The sequence below is a fragment of the Peromyscus leucopus genome, chromosome 1, assembly GCF_004664715.2.
Source record: "Peromyscus leucopus breed LL Stock chromosome 1, UCI_PerLeu_2.1, whole genome shotgun sequence".
NCBI lineage: Eukaryota > Metazoa > Chordata > Mammalia > Rodentia > Cricetidae > Peromyscus > Peromyscus leucopus.
Genome location: NC_051063.1, coordinates 28,117,621 through 28,137,154, shown reverse-complemented (window position 1 = coordinate 28,137,154; position 19,534 = coordinate 28,117,621). Strand labels below are relative to the sequence as shown.

Genomic DNA, 19,534 nt, shown 5'->3' with positions numbered 1-19,534 from the left:
AACTGAGCATGAATCTGGAGTTTTGCTATGCAGCCCAGGCTGGCCTTAGACTTTCTATCCTCCTGCTTTAGCCTATAATTCTGGTTTTACAGGTGTGTGCCACTGTTCCCTTGGTGCAACATTCAATACTTCACTTATGTGCATGGGTGTGTATCTGTGTGTGAGTACATGCACATAAGTGCAGGTGTCTGTAGAGGCCAGAGATGCCAGATCCCCCTGGAGCTAGGGTTACAGAAGACTGTGAGCTGCCTGATGTGGGGGCTGGGAATTGAACTCGGGTCCGTTGGAAGAGCACTATGTACTCTTAACCACTGAGCCATCTCTCCAGCCCACTTCAATACTAGTAAGCACCAGACATTTCCATCTAAGCTCTCTCCCAAGGAACGACCATTAACAAACTATTTCAGTTTCCACAGCGTTTTATTCTTTGTGTCTTTTCTCTACCAGCCACACCCAGGCATGCACCAGGGCCACCGTCCCCTGCTGCTACCCATAGCTTGCTGTGACGATTAGTTGACACAATCTGGAATTACCCGGGAATAGCATTTAAATAGGAGACTGTCTACACTGGGTTGGCCTGAGGGTCTATCTGTGGTACATCTATGTACATCTACATTATTTGGTGTGGGAAGCCCACTGTGGGCAGCAGCACTCCCTAGGCAGGGGATCCTGAACTCTGAAAGAGTGGAGAAGGCAAGTTGGGCATAAGCAAACAGGCAAATGAGCATGCGCGCATTCATTTCTCTCGGCTCCCAACTGATCATGTGACGTGACCAGCAGTCTCAAGTTCTGGCCACCTTGATTTCCCCACAGTTAATGGGAAAGCTGAATTTGTGAGCTGATATAAATCCCTTCTTCCTGAAGTTGCCTTTTGTCCAGACATTTTCGATACAGCAGCAGAAATGAACTAAAACACGCCCTACAACGTCCAACACCCAACGCCTCTATTTATTGCCCTCTCTGTGTTGACTCAGCAACTCTGCCTTTCTCGCCCTACCTGTAGGGATGCCCACCCCCACACCCAGGACTGGACCTTCCTCCAAGACTCCACAGCTACTGAGCCTCTCCCAAGGTGGCTCCCGGCCTCTCGCACTTGGCCCCTCTCTCCTGGGGTTAGACGGTACTACCCACCAGGACCCTAGCCGCACACCAGGCTACCCACCAGGACCCAAGCCACACACCTGGCATCCACCAATGTTCCTCCTTCAGTGTCTGTTGTGTTCGGCATCCCCAAGTCAAGTGTGGCTGAGCTGCTTCTGACACCTCGTTTCCATCCATCCATCCCTGGCTGCTTGTGAGTCTGCAGCAGCCTCCTCCCAGGCACCCATCCTCCTTCCTCCCTCCCTCTCTTCAGTGTGAAGGCAGAAACGTGCTTCAAGCCCGGGTCACTTGATTCCTTGTCCTGGCACCTTCAGCCACTCAGATAACAACTTTTTTTGCAAGCATGGACTTCCCGGTTCCCCCATGCTGACCAGGGTCCCTCTCCAGATTCTCCACTGTACCCTGTCCCTCCACATCACGCACTTGACCCTGGCATCAGGACATAGGCCTTGGCAGTCTGTCAGAACCAGGAAGATCCCACATCTGCCTCCTGCTGTAGAAAGGCCCTGGGCACCATCTGCCCTCACTGATAATCCTAACCACAGTGACACGAGGCACGTGAGGAGGATAGGAGGTGACGTGCAGGTCCCAGCGCTAGCGGCAGAGACTCGTTTTTATTTGCAAGGGAGCATAAAATGCAGTGTGTACTGTGCCCTGCCACTGTTCTCACCATGAAATTAGTAAGTGTCCTGATGAGGCTGGAGAGATGTCTCAGTGGTTAAGATCACCAAGGTTATATTTTCAGAACCCACACGGCGACTCACAACATCTGTAACTCCAGTTCCAAGGGATCCAGTGCCCTCTTATGGCCTCTGCAGACACATGGAGCACAAACACACATTCAGGCAAAACACTCATACACATAAAATCATTTTAAAAAGGAGGAGGAGGAGGAAGAAGAAGGAGGAGGAGGAGGAGGGGGAGAAGAAGAAGAAGAAGAAGAAGAAGAAGAAGAAGAAGAAGAAGAAGAAGAAGAAGAAGAAGAAGAAGAAGAAGAAGACGACATGCAGACATGCCCTGGCTTGTGGCCAGGTCCAATAATCTGAGTTTAACCCTCAGGACTCACAGTTACAAATGAGAGGACCGACTTCCGAAAGTTGTCCTCTGACCTCCACACACTTCATGATAGATAAATACCAACACACACAAGAGTTCCCACACAAAATAAATGAACAAGTGCAATAATGAAAGAAGAGCTCTGATGAGCACCGCTCTGCCAGCCAGGTGCCATTATAAGCTTACTTCCTTCTCCTGGTGGCCCTGGACATTTCACAGAAGAAGAGAGGGGGGCATGCAGAGGCTGAGGTACCCACCGTAAGCAATGGAGCTAGGCCCATTTCCACATTGTTCAACATCAAGAGAGCTCCCACCTTCCTCCCCTGACCCCTGTCATCAGCCAGGGGTTGCCGTGGTTTGAGTCTCAGATGTCCTGAACAGGCTTGCGCCCTGAAGGCTCATTCTCTAGCAGGGAGACTATTTGGGGGAGGCTACAGAATCTTCAGGGACCTAGTTGCCAGAAGTCAAGCACAGTGTGTTACTCTGCCGTTCCCTGTCTTGCGCTCTGCTTCTTGGGTCTGTGTGATGAGAATAGCCTCTGCCACTCATTTCTGCGGCTGTGAGCTGGGTAAGCTTCTCTGACATGCCCTCCCCTCCCACCACAGATGGACTGAAACTATGGACTCAATCAAGCCTTTCCTCCCTGAGGTTGTCCGGGACATAGTTTTGGTGTCCATGATGCTAAAGGAACCAACAGACAGGGCTACATGGTTAGTTCCTGATACTTGGATGGTTTCAAGTCCTTCTACCTTCTACTCACCCTCACTTATTATGAACATATACATCACCAAAAATTCCACCCCACCCCAACCCGTCCCCTGCTGGAGCATCGTCTCCCCAAAAGAATCATGGCACATGCTCTCTTCTTAGCTTCATGAAATCATGCCTTCTCAGACGTCTTTATAAAAACTGTGTGATGCCAGGAGCTCACGCGCCTCCCTGCATCTCCAGTTATTCAAGCCCACCCAGCCCCGTGGGAAGGCTCGTCTGTCCCAGGTTCTTTCTAGACCCTTCACAGCTTCCTCCTCTGTTCTCTCTCCCTCAGAGTCATCCAGCACATAGCCAAGCCACCATCTCCGAGTTCGCCTCCAGCTGGTCTGGTCACGCCAGCCTCATGAGCTTGATCTTGGTGGGAGACTTTTGTCCGCTTGTTATGCCTGGCATTGACATCTCCTCCTACAAGTCTCAGCTTGGATGTCCTCTACACCAGGTTGCCACCTGGCCTTCCATGGCAGCAAGAAGACCCTCCTCTGTCCCCTGTGACCAATCCTATGACCTTTGCTGTAGCACTTACCAAAACTCTGAGATCAAGATTACTGTTGACGCCTTTACACAGAACGGTCACTGAACTCAGGAGCCACAAAACAGAGGCCAGAACTTAACAACCTCAGGTTCCCGTCTCCCTCTCTGGTTGCAAGCTCTCGGGGTGGGCGTGAGGGTCATCCACATCCACAACCACATAAGCAGTCCCCAGGCCCTTGCACACTACCTGGCCCCAAAAAGTTAAACGTGAAGCCAACAGGCTCCTCAACTTCCTTCCGGCCTTCTCCTTTTTCTCTGGGCTCCTCCATCCACCAGCCCACAGACACTTCTCTGCCCACAGATTCCCTCTCTGTCCTCCAGCCCTAAAATAGGCGCCTCAACTTCAGTGTTAACTCGGGCACTCAGAAGCTAGAGCCAAGACACAGGGCCAGCCAACTCCACCAGGCAGCCAGGGACACTGTCACCTACTGTACTAAGCCCCACCCAGGAGTCAGGCCTGTGACCCTGGACAGGGAGGTGGGCGCATCCCCCGGTCCCCAGCTCAGAAGAAACCAAAGACCATCAACTGGCAGATGAGCTCAATGAATTCTGGGACACATCAAGACAGGGTTTGAGGGGAGCAGAAGAGAGGTGGGGAGCCTGGGGCCAGCAGGAATCTGAGGTCAGCCCAGACCTACAGACCTATTGACCCACACTACAGGGTCTATTTCTTCACCTGAAAAAAAGGTCCCAGTACTGTAACTATAGTAAATACATTATAATGGGATGCAATACATGTAAACACATCCAGCTTAGGTCAAGGCTATCTATGTACAATAAATATAACAAGCTAAGTTATACATCTGGACAGCGAAACACCCTCATGTATCATAAATCACAAAAAAAATGGATCTAAGCACATTTTCCTTTTTTTGCCACTGAAGATACAGATCTAGAAACCTCCAGTGGGAACCTTAATTTTCTTTCTTTCTTTCTTTTTTAATTTAAGAAACTGATGCATTCAAATCTAGGCTTTTTCATAGGAATATTCTAGAAAAAAAACTGCTTCTGATTTTAATATAAAAGTGACTCCTGCATTTGAGAGGCAGAAGCAGGAGGATCTCTGTGAGTTTGAGGCCAGCATAGTCTGTGTAGACAGTCTCCAGGCCAGCCACAGAGTCTAAAAGAACAGTGACTCCTGAACAACAGGACCAGGGCTTCATTGCGCAAAGAGGACATAGAACATAACCTGGGCCTGTGTTACGCTTCCTGACCGCTGAGGCACTCTCAGCACTGAGCCTCAGTGACCAGCGTCCTTCCCACTTGGTTCACATCCCATCTGGGGTGAATCAGCCTCTCCACTAACATTCCGAAACACACTTCACCACATGTGCTGCTGGAGGACTTTTCCAGGGCCAAATTTCAAGGGTGGGAGGAAATGATGTCTCCAAATATCAGAGTCACCCAGGCCTGAAATGTAAACTTTGGAAATGCCTGCTCAGGTGGCAGAGGGTTATCCAAATATTTTTCAGAAGTATTTCAAACAGCAGAAGGATCTATGGCCACTTTATCAGCAGCCTTCTCAGACCCCTTCAGACCCTGGCTCTACAGAAGTCTTGGCTCATAGCAACACAAGACATTCCAGACGCTGCGTCTCAGAGGGGAAAGTGCAAAGTGTGGGATGAGGTTCAGAGAACCGCAGTATCCTTCACTTTCCCTGGGCTGCAAGGAACCACTGACACAAGGGCTTTTCACGCCGTGTGGTTTCTTTCTTCCCGAATTAGTCCACACCTGCTCTCAGTACATGCTCAGTAAACACATGGAAGAAAGGAACTGACGGCCCATGGTATGCATCATGGTGTGAAAATTGACTCCCAGAGAGCCAAACTTTTAGTCAAAGTCACACCGTTGAAGAGGAACTAGAGCCAGACTCTACCCCTTCCCCGGCCCCCACACTCCTAGCTTGACATTCACTGATCCCTTTACCAGGTGCCAAGTGGGGCATGGTTTGTGCCACAGTCGTGTGGAACACTTGGGTAGTCTGGTCTCCATAGAACCCAGGCCTATCCTGTCCTGCCTCTGGGAAGGAGCCGGTGCAGGAAGATGTCTAGTCTGGCACAATGCACAGGCCAAGGTCTCCAGGAATGTGTTGAATGAGTAAACAAACAATCGTTTATAAAATGTTCTGCTCACTCATCTCTCCTCTTTTTCAAATCCTGTCTCAGGATGGAGAGAGAAGCATCGCTACCCTGGACTTAGTGTAGATAGGGAAGTGAAAGCCCCATGAGACTGTGAGCAGCAAGCAGGCTGCCATTCTATGCGGATGCTTTGTTTAAAAGTGGCTTATACAGTTTGCATTCTATTCTCTGAGCTATCTGTGATTGTTTCTTAAACAAAGCTAACATCTCAGAATCTATTAAACGCTTTTAAAGTGTATTATTGAGGAAAACTGTAAGCATTCACAAAAGTAGGGAGGGTGTAGTAATGATCCCCCAGGCACTCATCACCCAAATTAATTAAAAAGCCAACACTGTAAGGAAAAACAGCTTACCCAGACAGGACTCGCAGCAGCTGCCATCCATACTCTTCATGCCAATATGAACATTTAACACCATAAGATATTGAAGGTCAATTCTCTAGTAAGACATCTTGGATACAGAACTGGCAGGGCCTGGAGCCACCAAGAGCTGGCCTGCTTAGTCACTGCACACATCTACATGGGGCCCCAGGGGCAATGGCTCCAAAATACATCTGAGTCTAAGGTCTCTTATTCATTTCTTTAGTGCATGGTGGATTGGTGTGTGTGTGTGTGTGTGTGTGTGTGTGTGTGTGTGTGTGTGTGTGTGTGTGTGCTATTGCTCATGTGAGTGCACTCATCTATATGGGTATGGGTAGTGGCTAAAGGTTAACTCGGGCTGTCTTCCTCAATTCTTACTCCTCCTTATTTACCTACTTTCATTTTTGAGGCTGGATTTCTCACTGAACCTGAAGTTCACCATTTTGACTGCACTGGCTGGCCACTGAGCCCCAGATCTGTCTGTCTCTGCCTCTGTTGCTGGGGTAACAGATACAGGCTAGAACTTGGGTCCTCATGAGCCATCTTTACTCACTGAGCCATTTCCCCAGACTCTAGATCCTCTGTATTTTAAGCCTCTGGTTTGCATAAACCTCATGGTTTCTAGAAGCACTCCATGTCTGTCATCCATTCATGGTCCCCCATCCTCTCCCAGATACTTTCAGGAACCCACACTGTGCTGAGACATTAAGTTTACCCAGACAAGGACCCAATGTGACCTTGGGGTGGGGAAAGAAACAGATAGATATGACCAAAATCGTGGCAGACCTTGATAGCACCCAAGAATGGAAAACTTATTGGTAAACTGTTCCACACATTCCTACCCTCAGCCAGGGGCAGAGAGGATAAAGGTGTGGGTTGGAAAGTGAGTTTTTATGTGGATTTGAATCCAGTTCCATCCTTCCCTAGCTGTGCATCCTTAAGTGAGTCACCATTCTTCTCTGATTCATTCCTAAAAGAAGGTTGATAAAGCCCCCAGATACTAAATCCTCTGCAGCAGCCTATTATCTAACGCTTAACCCAGTTTCCGCAACAGTGGAAGTTCTCCATCAGTGCTGGCCACTCTAGTTGGCTGTTATCCATGAACAGCTATCACTCTGCCTGGCAAAGCAGCAGTGCACACACCTACATGCCCCAAAAGATGTTTGGTGGGAGAGCAGGTTGTTTCGTTTTGCAGTGTTGGGCATTAAACCTGGACCCTCAAACCTGCTAGGAAGGTGCTCTACCACTGACATGTATCGTCAGCCCTATGGTGGTGGTGATGTTTTGAATCAAACTCTACTTGGAACACCTGTAAATTGGGAAAAATAAATTTAAAAGTAAAACTAACAAAAGCCTTGGCTCACCTGCTGTAGGGATATTAGCCATGTGGTGCCAGTCTGTGAGGTCAGGAAGAAGACACCCTGCTATTCCCCATTTCAGCACTCTGACACTGTCATACACTCCATGGTCCTGCAAGCCCACAGGCATGAAGGCCAAGATGGTCAGAGCGAGGGCTCTGCATGTGAGCATGCCCGGGTCTTGGCCAGCCTTACCCTGGAGCTTCTTCTGGGTGGATTGAAGGGGCCTAGAAGGGCACACAGCATGCAGTGAGCTCTTCACTGACTCAATGAAGCATCCGACCTCCAAGATCAGTCTCTTCCACATATCTGCTGTGTAGTCTTGAAAGGTCACCTAAGCCTACCTGATGCCCAGGCTTCCCCAGCTCCCTTTGTCATGCACAAGAGAAGAGGCAGCCTTTGGGAACAACATGGGCTCAGCCTGTTCCTCTACCACACCCAGGGATCAGCTATTGCAATTTCGCCAGTGGCTATGTATCCAACAGTGCTCGAGAGTCCACCCATGGCCTCCCCAAGCTGGTAGGTGCAGAGAGGAAGAGAAGGAGCAGCTTCCTCCCTACCCAGCCTCCACTCAACAGTCTTCATCCAGGAATGGGGAAACGGCTGTGTTTCGGGATAGTTGATCGCACCGTGAAAACTCTGAGACGTGCTAATAAAATTAACCTTGGATCAGGGGGTGGGGCCAGTGACTAGTTGACAAGAATTAGCCATAGAGAGTATGGAGGGCCTGGGAAGACAGAGAGACACTCAGGAAGAAATAGAGAGGGACTTAGAGATTCTTGGGTCTTTTTGGTTTGGTACAAATGGAGAGAACACTCTCTTGCTGGGTCTCCAGGAAGAAGGTCAACTAGTTGCTTCTCAGCTTCTCTGATCTAGCAGATTTTCTCCAACATCTGACTCCTGAGTCTTTATTGGTAGGTAGAAGAACTTAGATAAAAACATCATGGCTCTTGGCATGAAGCTGAGAAATGCTAAGGTCTGGATGAAAGTGAGAAGGTTCTACTTTACCTCATAAATGTTCTTACTATATTTCTTATTTTGCTTCACATCCAAATGAATTTCTAAGATTACAGCAAGAGGAGAATTAAGGGGAGAAAACTTGGAGTCTTGGCATATTAAATATAAAACTCAAGTCTGGTGTTTTAGAAAGTAAAATCAGAAATGGTAAGAAAACGGATGGGGAGATAGGTCTTATCCACATAATCAGCAGCACCCTACACTGTCTCACGGCCCATCTGAACCTTCCCTGAGCCCAGCTCGGCAGTCACAAGGAGATATACCCAAGAAGAAAATAAACAGTTAAAAAGGTGCATGAAGGTGTCATCAATCCTGCTCAGCAGCTGGCATGTATGTACATACACAGCTAAACACATGGTGAGCACACGGTAAATGATAAAATGAAAACACCCATGGTGGTGAGGTCAGTGCCAAGTCTATGTTTTCAGACCGTCATAAACTACGTCATTTCTAACATTTTAAACAGGCTGGGTTTGGATGTGGTAGCACACACCTGTAATCCCAGAATTCAGGAAGCTGAGGAAGGAGGATTTCAAATTAAAGTCCAGCTTGGGTTATATAACAAACAAGACCTTGTTCCTAATTGATTAAGCCACCAAATCCTTCTCTTAGAATTTATTCTATGTCGAAAGAAGACTATTACATAGCACTCTACGGATACAAACATGGAGGGGGTTTGACATCATAGGTAAATGCCACTTACTGTTAAGTGGGAATAGTTCATAATTTTCAAGTCAGACCTACGTAGGCGTGGACAGTACCTGCGGACAGACCAAACAGCCCCGCAGGCAGAGACTAACGAGGGATGTTGTGTCCTGTCTGGGCTTCTCTTAGGGCTTTGTCACTGCTTCCCTGTCTCCCTCTTTCTCCAAGCTCTGCGTAGAAGCCGAGGCCTCTCACTTCCAGGCAGGGCTGAGCTGTGTCCTGCCCTAGCACAGCTCTGGCTCTTGCTATTTGATTTGGTTCCTAATGACACCACTGTCTCTTGAAACTGCAACTTAAAACAAACTGGCCCAAGTGTGTGTGAGGTCAGAGGCAAACTCCTTCAGCAGATATTGTGACCACAGCAAACACTACAACTGAGTGCTAGCGCCGAGGAATTTCACACTTGGACACAAATTGTGTCTCGGGCCTTCTGGAGCCTCTAAAGCAACCCAAGAATGGCTGTCTTTCTTGGAGCATGCTTTTCAGGGCAACCCAAGAATGGCTGTCTTTCTTGGAGCATGCTTTTCAGGGCACAGGCGCACCTGAGGTAAATTTTGTTCCTGCCCCATCTCCCTAGACCTGTGGCCATCTCTCACTCTGCTCCAGGTCTTTGAAAATTGCACAGATGCTCAGATGTGGCTAACTACTTGGAAGGGTTCATAGATCCAAGTGGTAGTGGTCCATTCACACACTAAAATAAGCATGTATCAGGGATGGGTGTTAACCAGGCCATTGGGATAAAGGCAACAATGTGAAGACATGGGCTCTGTCTCTGAAGACCAGTCTCCAAAGAGAAGGATGACTTCCCAGAGTTGAAGTCGGGCTAATTGGAGTAGAAAGCTGTGCCAATTACCAATGTCAATATTTATTGAGCATTGACAAAGTTCCAGGCATTGTCTTTGGACTTCTCTATGAAATATACAACTCTGTGTGGATTATACTTAAGTCATCTGTTCTCCTGACAGCCTTCCATATCGAAAAGAAAAATGACACCCTTCTCATGGTACAGAACAGGGTGTGGAGGCTCAGGGTAGTTCCATGACTTACTACAGGTTAGCCACGGGTGCAGCCTATGATTCTGGCTAGTTCTGTGCACACCAGTGCTAATGCTGGGAACCAGGCAGCTCCGGGCATAATGCAGAAGGGGCCATTAGTAAATAGGAAGTGGACCCAGCACTCCAGGGGTCCTCTCTAGACTGTGATTCAAACTTGGTCTGTTCCTTCTGAAACTGTGGATGGTTACTGCCCACTGTGAAGCATTACAAAGCTGGAAACTTAACACAGTAACTTAATCTGACTGTGATATTTAGAGGTGGGGCCTTTGGGATGGTTAGGATAATGACATCTGGGAAAAGCCTTATCATTCAACCTTGATGGCTCTGTAAGAGACTATACTGGCTAGTTTATGCCAACTTGACACAAGCTAGAGTCATCTGCTGTGGATATCATTCTGTACAAATAAAACACTGATTGCCAGTGGCCAGGCAGGAAGTAGGCGGGACAAGGAGAGGAGAATTCTGGGAAGTGGAAGGCTGAGTGGGGGAGACACTGCCAGCCGCCGCCATGACCAGCAGCATGTGAAGATGCCGGTAAGCCACGAGCCACGTGGCAAGGTATAGATTTATAGAAATGGGTTAATTTAAGATATAAGAACAGTTAGCAAGAAGCCTGCCATGCTCATACAGTTTGTAAATAATATAAGCATCTGTGTGTTTATTTTATAAGAGGACTGTTGGACTTCCGGGGTTTGGTGGGACCCAGAGAGAAAACTCCAGCTACAGTCATCTGAAAGGCAGTAACCTTGACTGAGAAAATGCCTCCATAAGATCTGACTGTAGAGCATTTTCTTAATTAGCCACTGATGGGGGAGGGCCCAGGACATTGTGAATGGAGCCATCCCTGGACTGGCTGAGCAAGCCAGTAAGCAGCACTCCTCCATGGCCTCTGCACTAGCTCCTGAATCCAGGTTCCTGCCCTGACTTCCTTCAGTGATGGACTATAATGTGGAATGCCACCCAGATAAACCCTTCCCTCCTCAACTTGCTTTGGGTCATGGTTTTTCATCACAGCAATCGTAATGCCAGCTGAACTACGGAATCTTGATCACTGTCCCCTACCTTGTGATGAAGACCGTGTGCCCACGTGGAGTCACTTGCCTTCCAACCAGAACTGAGGTCTAAAATAAAAACTCATTTTTAAATAAGCCACCCAGTTTGTGGTATTGTGTTATTAGCCACCAAAAACATTTACATGGTGTGATGACTGGCACACTGGTGTCCCGTGAGCTGCTGTCTCCAGGGATAAATGAACTCTGGCCTTAGTGCTGAAGATCTGGCCTTAGCCTCTGAAGGTTCCTCATGGCCTCGGTGAACACACCAGTTTAGCAGAGTCTGAGGGCAGCCTGGGAAACTTCAGTGAGACACCTCCCCCAGCTCTAAACAAAAAGAGATGGCTAGAAGGAAATACACTAACATACTAAAGTGCTGACACATTAAGAACAGTACTCCCAGTCTGGACGCAGAGACAGGAGGATCTCTGTGAGTTTGAGGCCAGTCTGCTCTACACAGTGAGTTCCAGGCCAGTTAGGGCTACATAGTGAGACCCTGGATCACACCACCACCACCACCACCACCACCACCACCACCACCACCACCACCACTACCACCACCACCACCACCGAGTAGTTATGGCTACATAGTGAAATGGATATTTTTTTTCTTATACTTCTCTCATTTTCAACAGATTGTATTGTTTTTCTTCCACAATGAGAGTAGAACCAATAAACAATTCTTTCAATACCGAATCAACAGAAGCAAGAGCAGTAGCTTAGAGACAAGGATAACATCCAAAAGGTCTGTTTCCAAGTACCTGATACTCTAAAGATGGGGCCTTGCTGTGTAGATTTCAGCCGCTCCAGAGCCTTCCAAATAACCCTCCCAGCCGACACCTGCCTTCTGAGCAACTGCTGCACCCGCTGCCCTCAAAAAAAAAAAAAAAAAAAAAAAAAAAAAAAAAAAAAACTCCAGATGCCCTCCTTGCCCCATGATCAGTCCCCTTCCTCCCCGTCTGTGTCCTGGCCTCCTCCCTCGGACTTCTGGCTCACCTCTGGGACCCACCCTTTTCCCTCAAAAAAAAAAAAAAAAACTGATTCACCCCCCCCCCCCCCCCCCCCTCCCTCGGACTTCTGACTACCTTCTGTGGACCACCTATTTACACCCAGCTCTAGGATAGCTTTCATTCTGGGTGGTCTCTGAGCTGAGGTCATGAGAACAAATTACTTGCCCAGGACCACCCAGCCAGGGGGCAGCATAGCTGGAATTCTCAGCTCAAGTCCAAAGTTCATCTTATTGGTCAGCCCCAAGACACAGGCAAGTAGGGATTACAGAGATACCGTCTGGGCCTGGGGAGGTGGGGTCTGGGTGTTATTGGATGCAAACGTACTTGTGTGTATATGCATATGATTGTGTTCTGGAGAGGAGAGGGAATATGTTCATAAGATGTTATTCATAATCCAAGGGTAGATATCAGCACATGGAACTAGTTCAGGTTTTTTTCAAAGGATCATAGAAACTGAATTTAAAAATTAAAAAAAAAAAAAAAGGACGGACTTAGAGGAGAAGGTGGGAAAGGCTGACCCTGGAGTGCTTTGGGATGGAGGCAGGCCTGTGTAGACTGCAGACTCTTGTCCTTGATCTCAGAATCCTGAAAGTTCAAAGTCAGGTGAAGCCTCGGGGTGATGTTGTTGAATCTTTGGCTGTATGTGGAAATTCCTGCCATACCTGGAAGCCAGCTAATTTCAGTATCTCCAGTCATTGTCTCACATCAGCAGCTCCACCCATAGACATCTCCCCGGTGGTCTTTTTCCATCCTCTACAGAGGGAAGTACATCTGTCCTTGCACCCAGAAATGTTCCTGTAGCCATGGGAATATCTGCAGCTGATGATGATAAAGCACCCAACTCAACAGCCAGGAACTGTCTCCTACCCTTTGGCTCCTCCTCTCTGGCTCTGCCCAGTCCCACAGGCAGTAAGATGGCTGCTACAGAGCCACATTCCGTGTAGATTCTGTAAATGTCCAGAGGAAGAAGACAGTGTTTCTTCCCAGACACCCCAGAGAACTTCAATGTACTTTTCACTGGGTGAAACTAGATCACATCACTCTACAGCTGGACTCAGTCATGGAGAAAGACAATGGAGCTCCTGGAACAGGCTCAGATGGACTTGGCTCTTACTCCTGAGCTGGAGATGGAGTCATCTCTCACGAGAATGAATCAAACCAGGGTCCTTTTCAGCAAAGAATAAGAAGACATGGATACGAAGCAAGTACCACTTTGACAGCACCAAGTCTCAGTTTGCAAAGTGGAAGTTATCTCCTCAAACTGATGGTGTCTACTGTTTCCCATGATCTATTCCATCTTCTGTGGCCACAGCACCTGCTCTGATTCAGAGGAATCATCTCCCAGTGAAACCACATCAAGGCTGTCCTCTGCAGGTTGAGTGATCAGCATCTCCAGTGAGTCTATATGCTGTCTGCATCTTTCTACTGTCTCTCTCTCTGTGTGTGTGTGTGTGTGTGTGTGTGTGTGTGTGTGTGTGTGTGTGTGTGTGTCTCGTGTGCATACAGGTGATGCAGAATCCAGAAGAGCATGTCAGATTCCCTGGAGCTGGAATTATTAGAGGTTGTGAGCTGCCTGACATAAGTGTGGGAACTGAATTCAGGTCCTCTAAAAGAGCTCTTAGCCTCAGAGTCATCTCCAGCCCTACCCCTCAGACATTTTCTGGATAAAGCACCAGCAGGTCTGACTTTCTCATCTATCTTGGGATGTTATAAGAATGTTTATTTGACCTTATATCATGGATTGTAAAGGTTACATACAATAGTCACTAGGTTCCTCCAGTGTCACAGACATCATGCTGGGCTCCCAACAGCACAGCCTCCATCACCATGTTCCCAGTGACATACTGAAAGCAACATGGGCTGGCCCTACTTCACCCCCAACAATTACCTCTCTTCAGCTCCACGAGCGTGTCCTCCAGCAGGGTGTTTTCATTTGGTCTCCCTGGCTCTAGTACCAATCCCTTACTCACAACCCCACCTCTTTTTTAAAATCCTGCTGCCAAAGTGTCTTTTAATAAGATGCAAATCCAATCACGGCCTGTTCCCACTTTGTCTTGACTTCCTCCTCATGCCTCCTGGATGCAGCCATAACGACGCCAGCCTTCTCAGCATCTGAGGTCTGTGCCAGCCCATGACCTTCCTTCCCACCTACAGCCTCCGAGTCTCATGTGCCTCCATTTTCACATTGCCTGGAAACCACCTCTCATCCATGGGGGTGGTTTAGTGTGCAGGAGGAGGGAACAGGCGTGCCCAAATGTGGGGACGAGAAGGCAGCCTTGGAAGTTGTTCCTCAGGTACCATAAACTTTTGTGTATGCTTTTTGTCTGTTTTTGTTGTTGTGGTGGTTTTGTGGGGGAGGGTCTTGAGACAGATTCCCTCCCTGGCCTGAAGTTCGCCAAGCAGGCCAAGCTGGCTTACTACAACAGAGCCCCAGGGACCACCATCCTTGGGCTCCCTGGCACTGGGGTTACACACACCCACCACTGCCCCGCCTTCTTGGTTTTGTTTTGTCTTTTACATGGGTTCTGGGGATCAAACTCATGTTCCTGTGCCTAGTGGCAAGCTACAAGTACTTTGCTAGCAAAAGTATCTCCTAGTCCCCATGATCTTTTTTTTCCTTCAGAACTTTCTTTTGTTCCACAGAGTTTAGCCGGTGTCACCGGCTCCCTTGCGGAAGTCTTCTCTGGGAGTTGTTCATCCTTGTCCCCGCACCCATCACAGCCAGGCTTCTCCATCTCGAGCACAGCTCTTTTTCTTCTCAGCGTTGATTTCTTTATCTGTGCTCTGACACCCAACTGTCACCATCTCAGGGACAATAACTACATCATGTCACCTCTAACACGGTTCTTGGCAGGTGGAGGTTCATAAAGTATTGTTGAGACAGTGACAGAGATGACAGGGTGTGGGGACAAGCATCCTGTTTAGAGTGGGTGACACCACCGACTCCACAGTCATCTGGAACTTGTGCCTGGTGGGAGACTGCAGTTTCAGAACGTATCTGTTTTCTTCTTTCTCCCAGCACATGTGAGCCAAGGGAGGATAAGTAACTGTAACTAGTTGTCTTAGTCAGGGATTCTATTGCTGTGACCAAACACCATGACCAAAAGCAAGCTGGGGAGGAAAGGGTTTATTTGGCTTACACTTTACATTGCAGTCCATCACTGAAGGAAGTCAGGGCAGGAAGTCAGGACAGGAACTCAAACAAGGCAGAAACCTGGAGGCAGGAGCTGATACAGAGGCCGTGGAGTGGTGCTGTTTACTGGCTTGCTCATCATGGTTGCTCAGCCTGCTTTCTTATAGAACCCAGGACCACCAGCCCAGGGATGGCCCCACCCACAATGGGCTGGGCCCTCCCCCATCAATCACCAAGAAAATGCCCTGAAACAGTCAGATCTTATGGAGGCACTTTCTCAATTGAGGTTCTCTCCTTTCAGATGACTATAGCTTGTGTCAAGTTGACATGAAACTATCCAGGACACACTGTTTTAAAGAATGAACTTATTTGGGCCAGCAAGATGGTTCATCAAGTAAAGGTTCTTGCTTACTGCCGCACCTACAGTCTGAGTTTGATCCCTGGGACTGACATGGTAGGAAGACAGAACTAACTCCCCAACATGTCCTCTGACCTACACACACATACCACAAAACCAATAAATGTAAAATAAAAGCATTTTTAACGAACTGTTTTCTAATTATGCCAGTGAAAACGATCATTGTCCAATGACAACAGCAAAATAACAGTAAGTTCAAAGAAGAGGCTAAGACTTGCTGTGAATAAACCACCCTGGGTGGCACAGTGCGGCTGCTGGCCCTGCAGACCTCATTCCCATGCACATACTACATTTGTCTTGGGGGTGTGACATGATCCTCTTTTTCCATGACCACAGGGTACCAGCTTCCCAGAATCAGGGTGGAGCCGCCTCCTGCAGGGTAGCGCTGGAGGACCCTCTATGAGGGATCTTGGCCCAGGACAAACCCATGACTGGCCACTGGCCCAACTTGAAGCTCTACCTCCAAGCAGATACAAAGAGGCCATTTTCCTCTCCCTCATGTACAGAATGTGCTCTGAACTGAGTATTTTTCTGGGTTTATGAAATTCAACTCAGTAGGAAAAGACCATCTGAGGTTTTCCAAGAAATTCAGGCTTAACAACAGCATAGATGAAAGCTTTATTTCCATCCAACATCACCATGAATTATGAAAGCCATTGTCTGGAAGCTGAGGAAACAGCGGGCTTTTGTGGGAGGAGGAAGGTCATGGGTGAGATGTAAATGCTAACGGGACTTCTGCGTTCCAGGAGGGGCTCGGCAGGGCCCCTCTCACTTCCTGTTTGTGGAGGGGAGGGCTCTGTGCTCCAAATCTGGGGCTGGGGCCACAGGACAGTTAATGTCATGAATTGCTCACTGCCAGGGATGAGTCTCACCAACCGGCAGGCATTTCATCATGTTGAGTTCCTTTAATGCTGTGTGTGTTAGTGCTGCTACGTATGCACATGCGTGTGTATGTGCAGGCACCCAGCCAGGCATGAGCATGTGGAAGCCAGAGGCTGACATCAGTTCTTCCTCGATCAACTCTCCACTTGTATTTTGAGACAGGGTCTCTCACTGAAATCACCAATTGGCCACTGAGCTCCAAGGATCCTCTGTGCCCCCCAGCGTTGGGGTCATGGGTGTAAACTACTGTGCCAGGCATTACTCTGCATGTTGAGGATCCAAATTCAGATCTTCATCTTGCACAGAGAGAACCTTACTCACTGAGACACATCTCCCCAGCTCTTGAATGCCCTTAAAACCCACTTTAGAGAAAACTCATGGGCTTGTAACACTCTATGGCAGCAATCACGGCATACAAATGTACTTTGGTTCAGGAGCCACACAGCTAACAATTGGTGTACAGACATGAACATTATTGCAAAATGCCATTGTGTAATGACTAACAACTGCAAAGTATTGGAAACAACACACATGGAATTTGGAGACAAGTAGAATGTAACTGTATAGTACGTTCATTGGCTGGGATTTTGTGTCTCTGTGAACTGACATTCCTGGATTCCCAGGACACACATCATTGCATTAGTGACTTGTCTTGTGACATCAAAAGCAACTTGGGGAAGGAAGGTTTCACTGTGTCTCACACTCATGCAGGGTATAGTTCACTATGGTGAGAAAGTCATGGCAGAAGGAGCGAGAGGCATCTGGTCACACTGAATCCACAGTCAGGAAGCTGAGAGATCAGTGCTGGTGCTCAACTCTCGCTTTCCTTTTTATACAGTGCAGGATCCCAGCCTGAGGATGGTGCCACCCGTGTATAGAATGGGTCTTCCTACTGGATTAATCTCCTCAGGATTCTAGGTGCTGTCAAGTTGACAAGATCAGCCACTTCAATTGTTAAATAAAACAAACTGCAATTCGAGCTAACAAGGGTACTGTAATCTGGCTGATGGCTTGGAGAGCAGCCAAAATGAGTTCCTGGGTGGGCTTCATTCCTCTCCAGGAAGGCCTCCAGGATATACTCCTACAGGCCCCAGCACCTGGCTGTAGCATCCTCCAGATTTCCTGTGATGTCTGCTCCCTTCTCACAAGCATCTAGAAGAATTCTCAGCTCCCCTGTGGCTTTGGTGGCTGGAAATAATATAAAATTCTAACCCAGATTGTCATTTTCTTCCCAGTGATTCAATCGGCTTGGCCTGGCTCATGGGAATACCTTTCTTTTTAATCATGTTTTTCTTAAAAAAAAAATCTCTCTTGCTAGGAGCAAGGAGCACTGTTTGTATATCTGTGGCTCAAATCATCTCAAATCCATTCTGGGCCTGTTCCTAACTTAATAAACTAACCATTTCATAAAAAGACTTCAACAAAATGCCAGGGATTTATAAATAAAAGGTTAGCGTGGGCATATGCAGGGCCCCCAGGGACTTCTGGGTTTGCGTCTACCAGTCATCCTCTGACAGATCTATCCATCAGGCTGACAGCCAAGCCAGGCTGTGCCAGCGTGGGGGCCTGAGAGTCCTGAGGCTGGAAGCCTGTGTCTGCTGTGGCTTCCACCTGATCATGACCTTCAGATGGTCAGATAGACAAGATGGGGCTGCAGGCCCCTGAGGGCTGAGCAGGGAGGCCTCAGTCCGGTTCTAACAGGCTGCTGAACCTCTAGAGTGCCTTCTTTCCTGACTGTAGGGGACCTGGCCCAGGCAATGGAGGCCCTGGGAGGAGGAGGCAGCAAGGTTAATCTGAGGACAAGGACCTGTGACCCCAGGATGGATGCGGCACAGGGCTGCATGTTGAGAAACTGACTCCCCTCTTTAGTGTCCTTGGTTCAGATGCTGTGACAATTCTCTCTGTCTCTCTTCACCCTGGGAAGGGACTAGCAGCCTCATTCTGGCAGAGAACCTCTCCTCAGGGAGGGCAAACAAGAGGAAACACACACACACACACACACACACACACACACACACACACACACGAGTCCCTGTGGTGGTTTGAACAAAAATGACCCCCATAGGCCCATAGGGAGTGGCACTATTAGGAGGTGTGGCCTTGTAGGTGTGGGTATGGCCTTGTTGGAGGAAGTGTGTCACTGGGGCAGGCTTTGAGGCTTTGAGTGCTCAAGCCAGGCCCAGTGTCTCACTCTTCTCCTGCTGCCTGCAGTCCAGATGTAGAACCCTCAGCTGCCTCTCCAGCACCATGTCTGCCTGAGTGTCACCATGCTCCCTGACATGATGACAACAGACTGAACCTCTGAACTGTAAGCCAGCCCCAATTAAATGCTTTCCTTTATAAGAGTTGCCATGGTCATGGCATCTCTCTACAGCAATAGAAACCCTAACTAAGACAGTCACTCTAGTTGTCCTCACACCTACCTCAGCCAGGGCAGGTCCACATTCCTGCTACAGATAGTCTAGGTGGAGCACAGTCCTTAGAGAATCGTATTAGTCTGCAGAGATCCACAGCAAGGGAGGCGAGGCTGTTAGGAACCTTTGTTCTTTGTCAGGGAGGCCGCAAGGAAGGCTTAACCAAGTGTCAGGAAGACTCTTCTGCCTCTGAAGCCCAGGCTTCCCTCCCTGTCCAGACCTCCAGGCTTCCCTCCCTGTCTAGACCTCCAGGCTTCCCTCCCTGTCCAGACCTCCAGGCCTCCCTCCTGTCTGGCTTCCCTCCCTGTCCAGACCTCCAGACCTCCCTCCCTGTCTGGACTTCCTGGCTTCCCTCCCTGTCCAGACCTCCAGGCTTCCCTCCCTGTCCAGACCTCCAGACCTCCCTCCCTGTCTGGACTTCCTGGCTTCTCCACAGGTCTTTCTCTTGCTGTTCCCTCCAGACCTGTTTCCAGATTCAGCTTTGGGTTGAAAACAGCTGAGCTAGTGAACAGGTTGCCTCCCAGGCTCTAAGGT

General features: G+C 48.5%; 1 protein-coding gene across 1 annotated transcript in view; it reads right to left on the bottom strand.

Annotated features, from left to right (window-relative positions):
* Hspa12a (heat shock protein family A (Hsp70) member 12A) overlaps positions 1–19,534 on the bottom strand; it is a 158,327-nt gene that overhangs the window by 73,727 nt on the left and 65,066 nt on the right. The window lies entirely within an intron of this gene.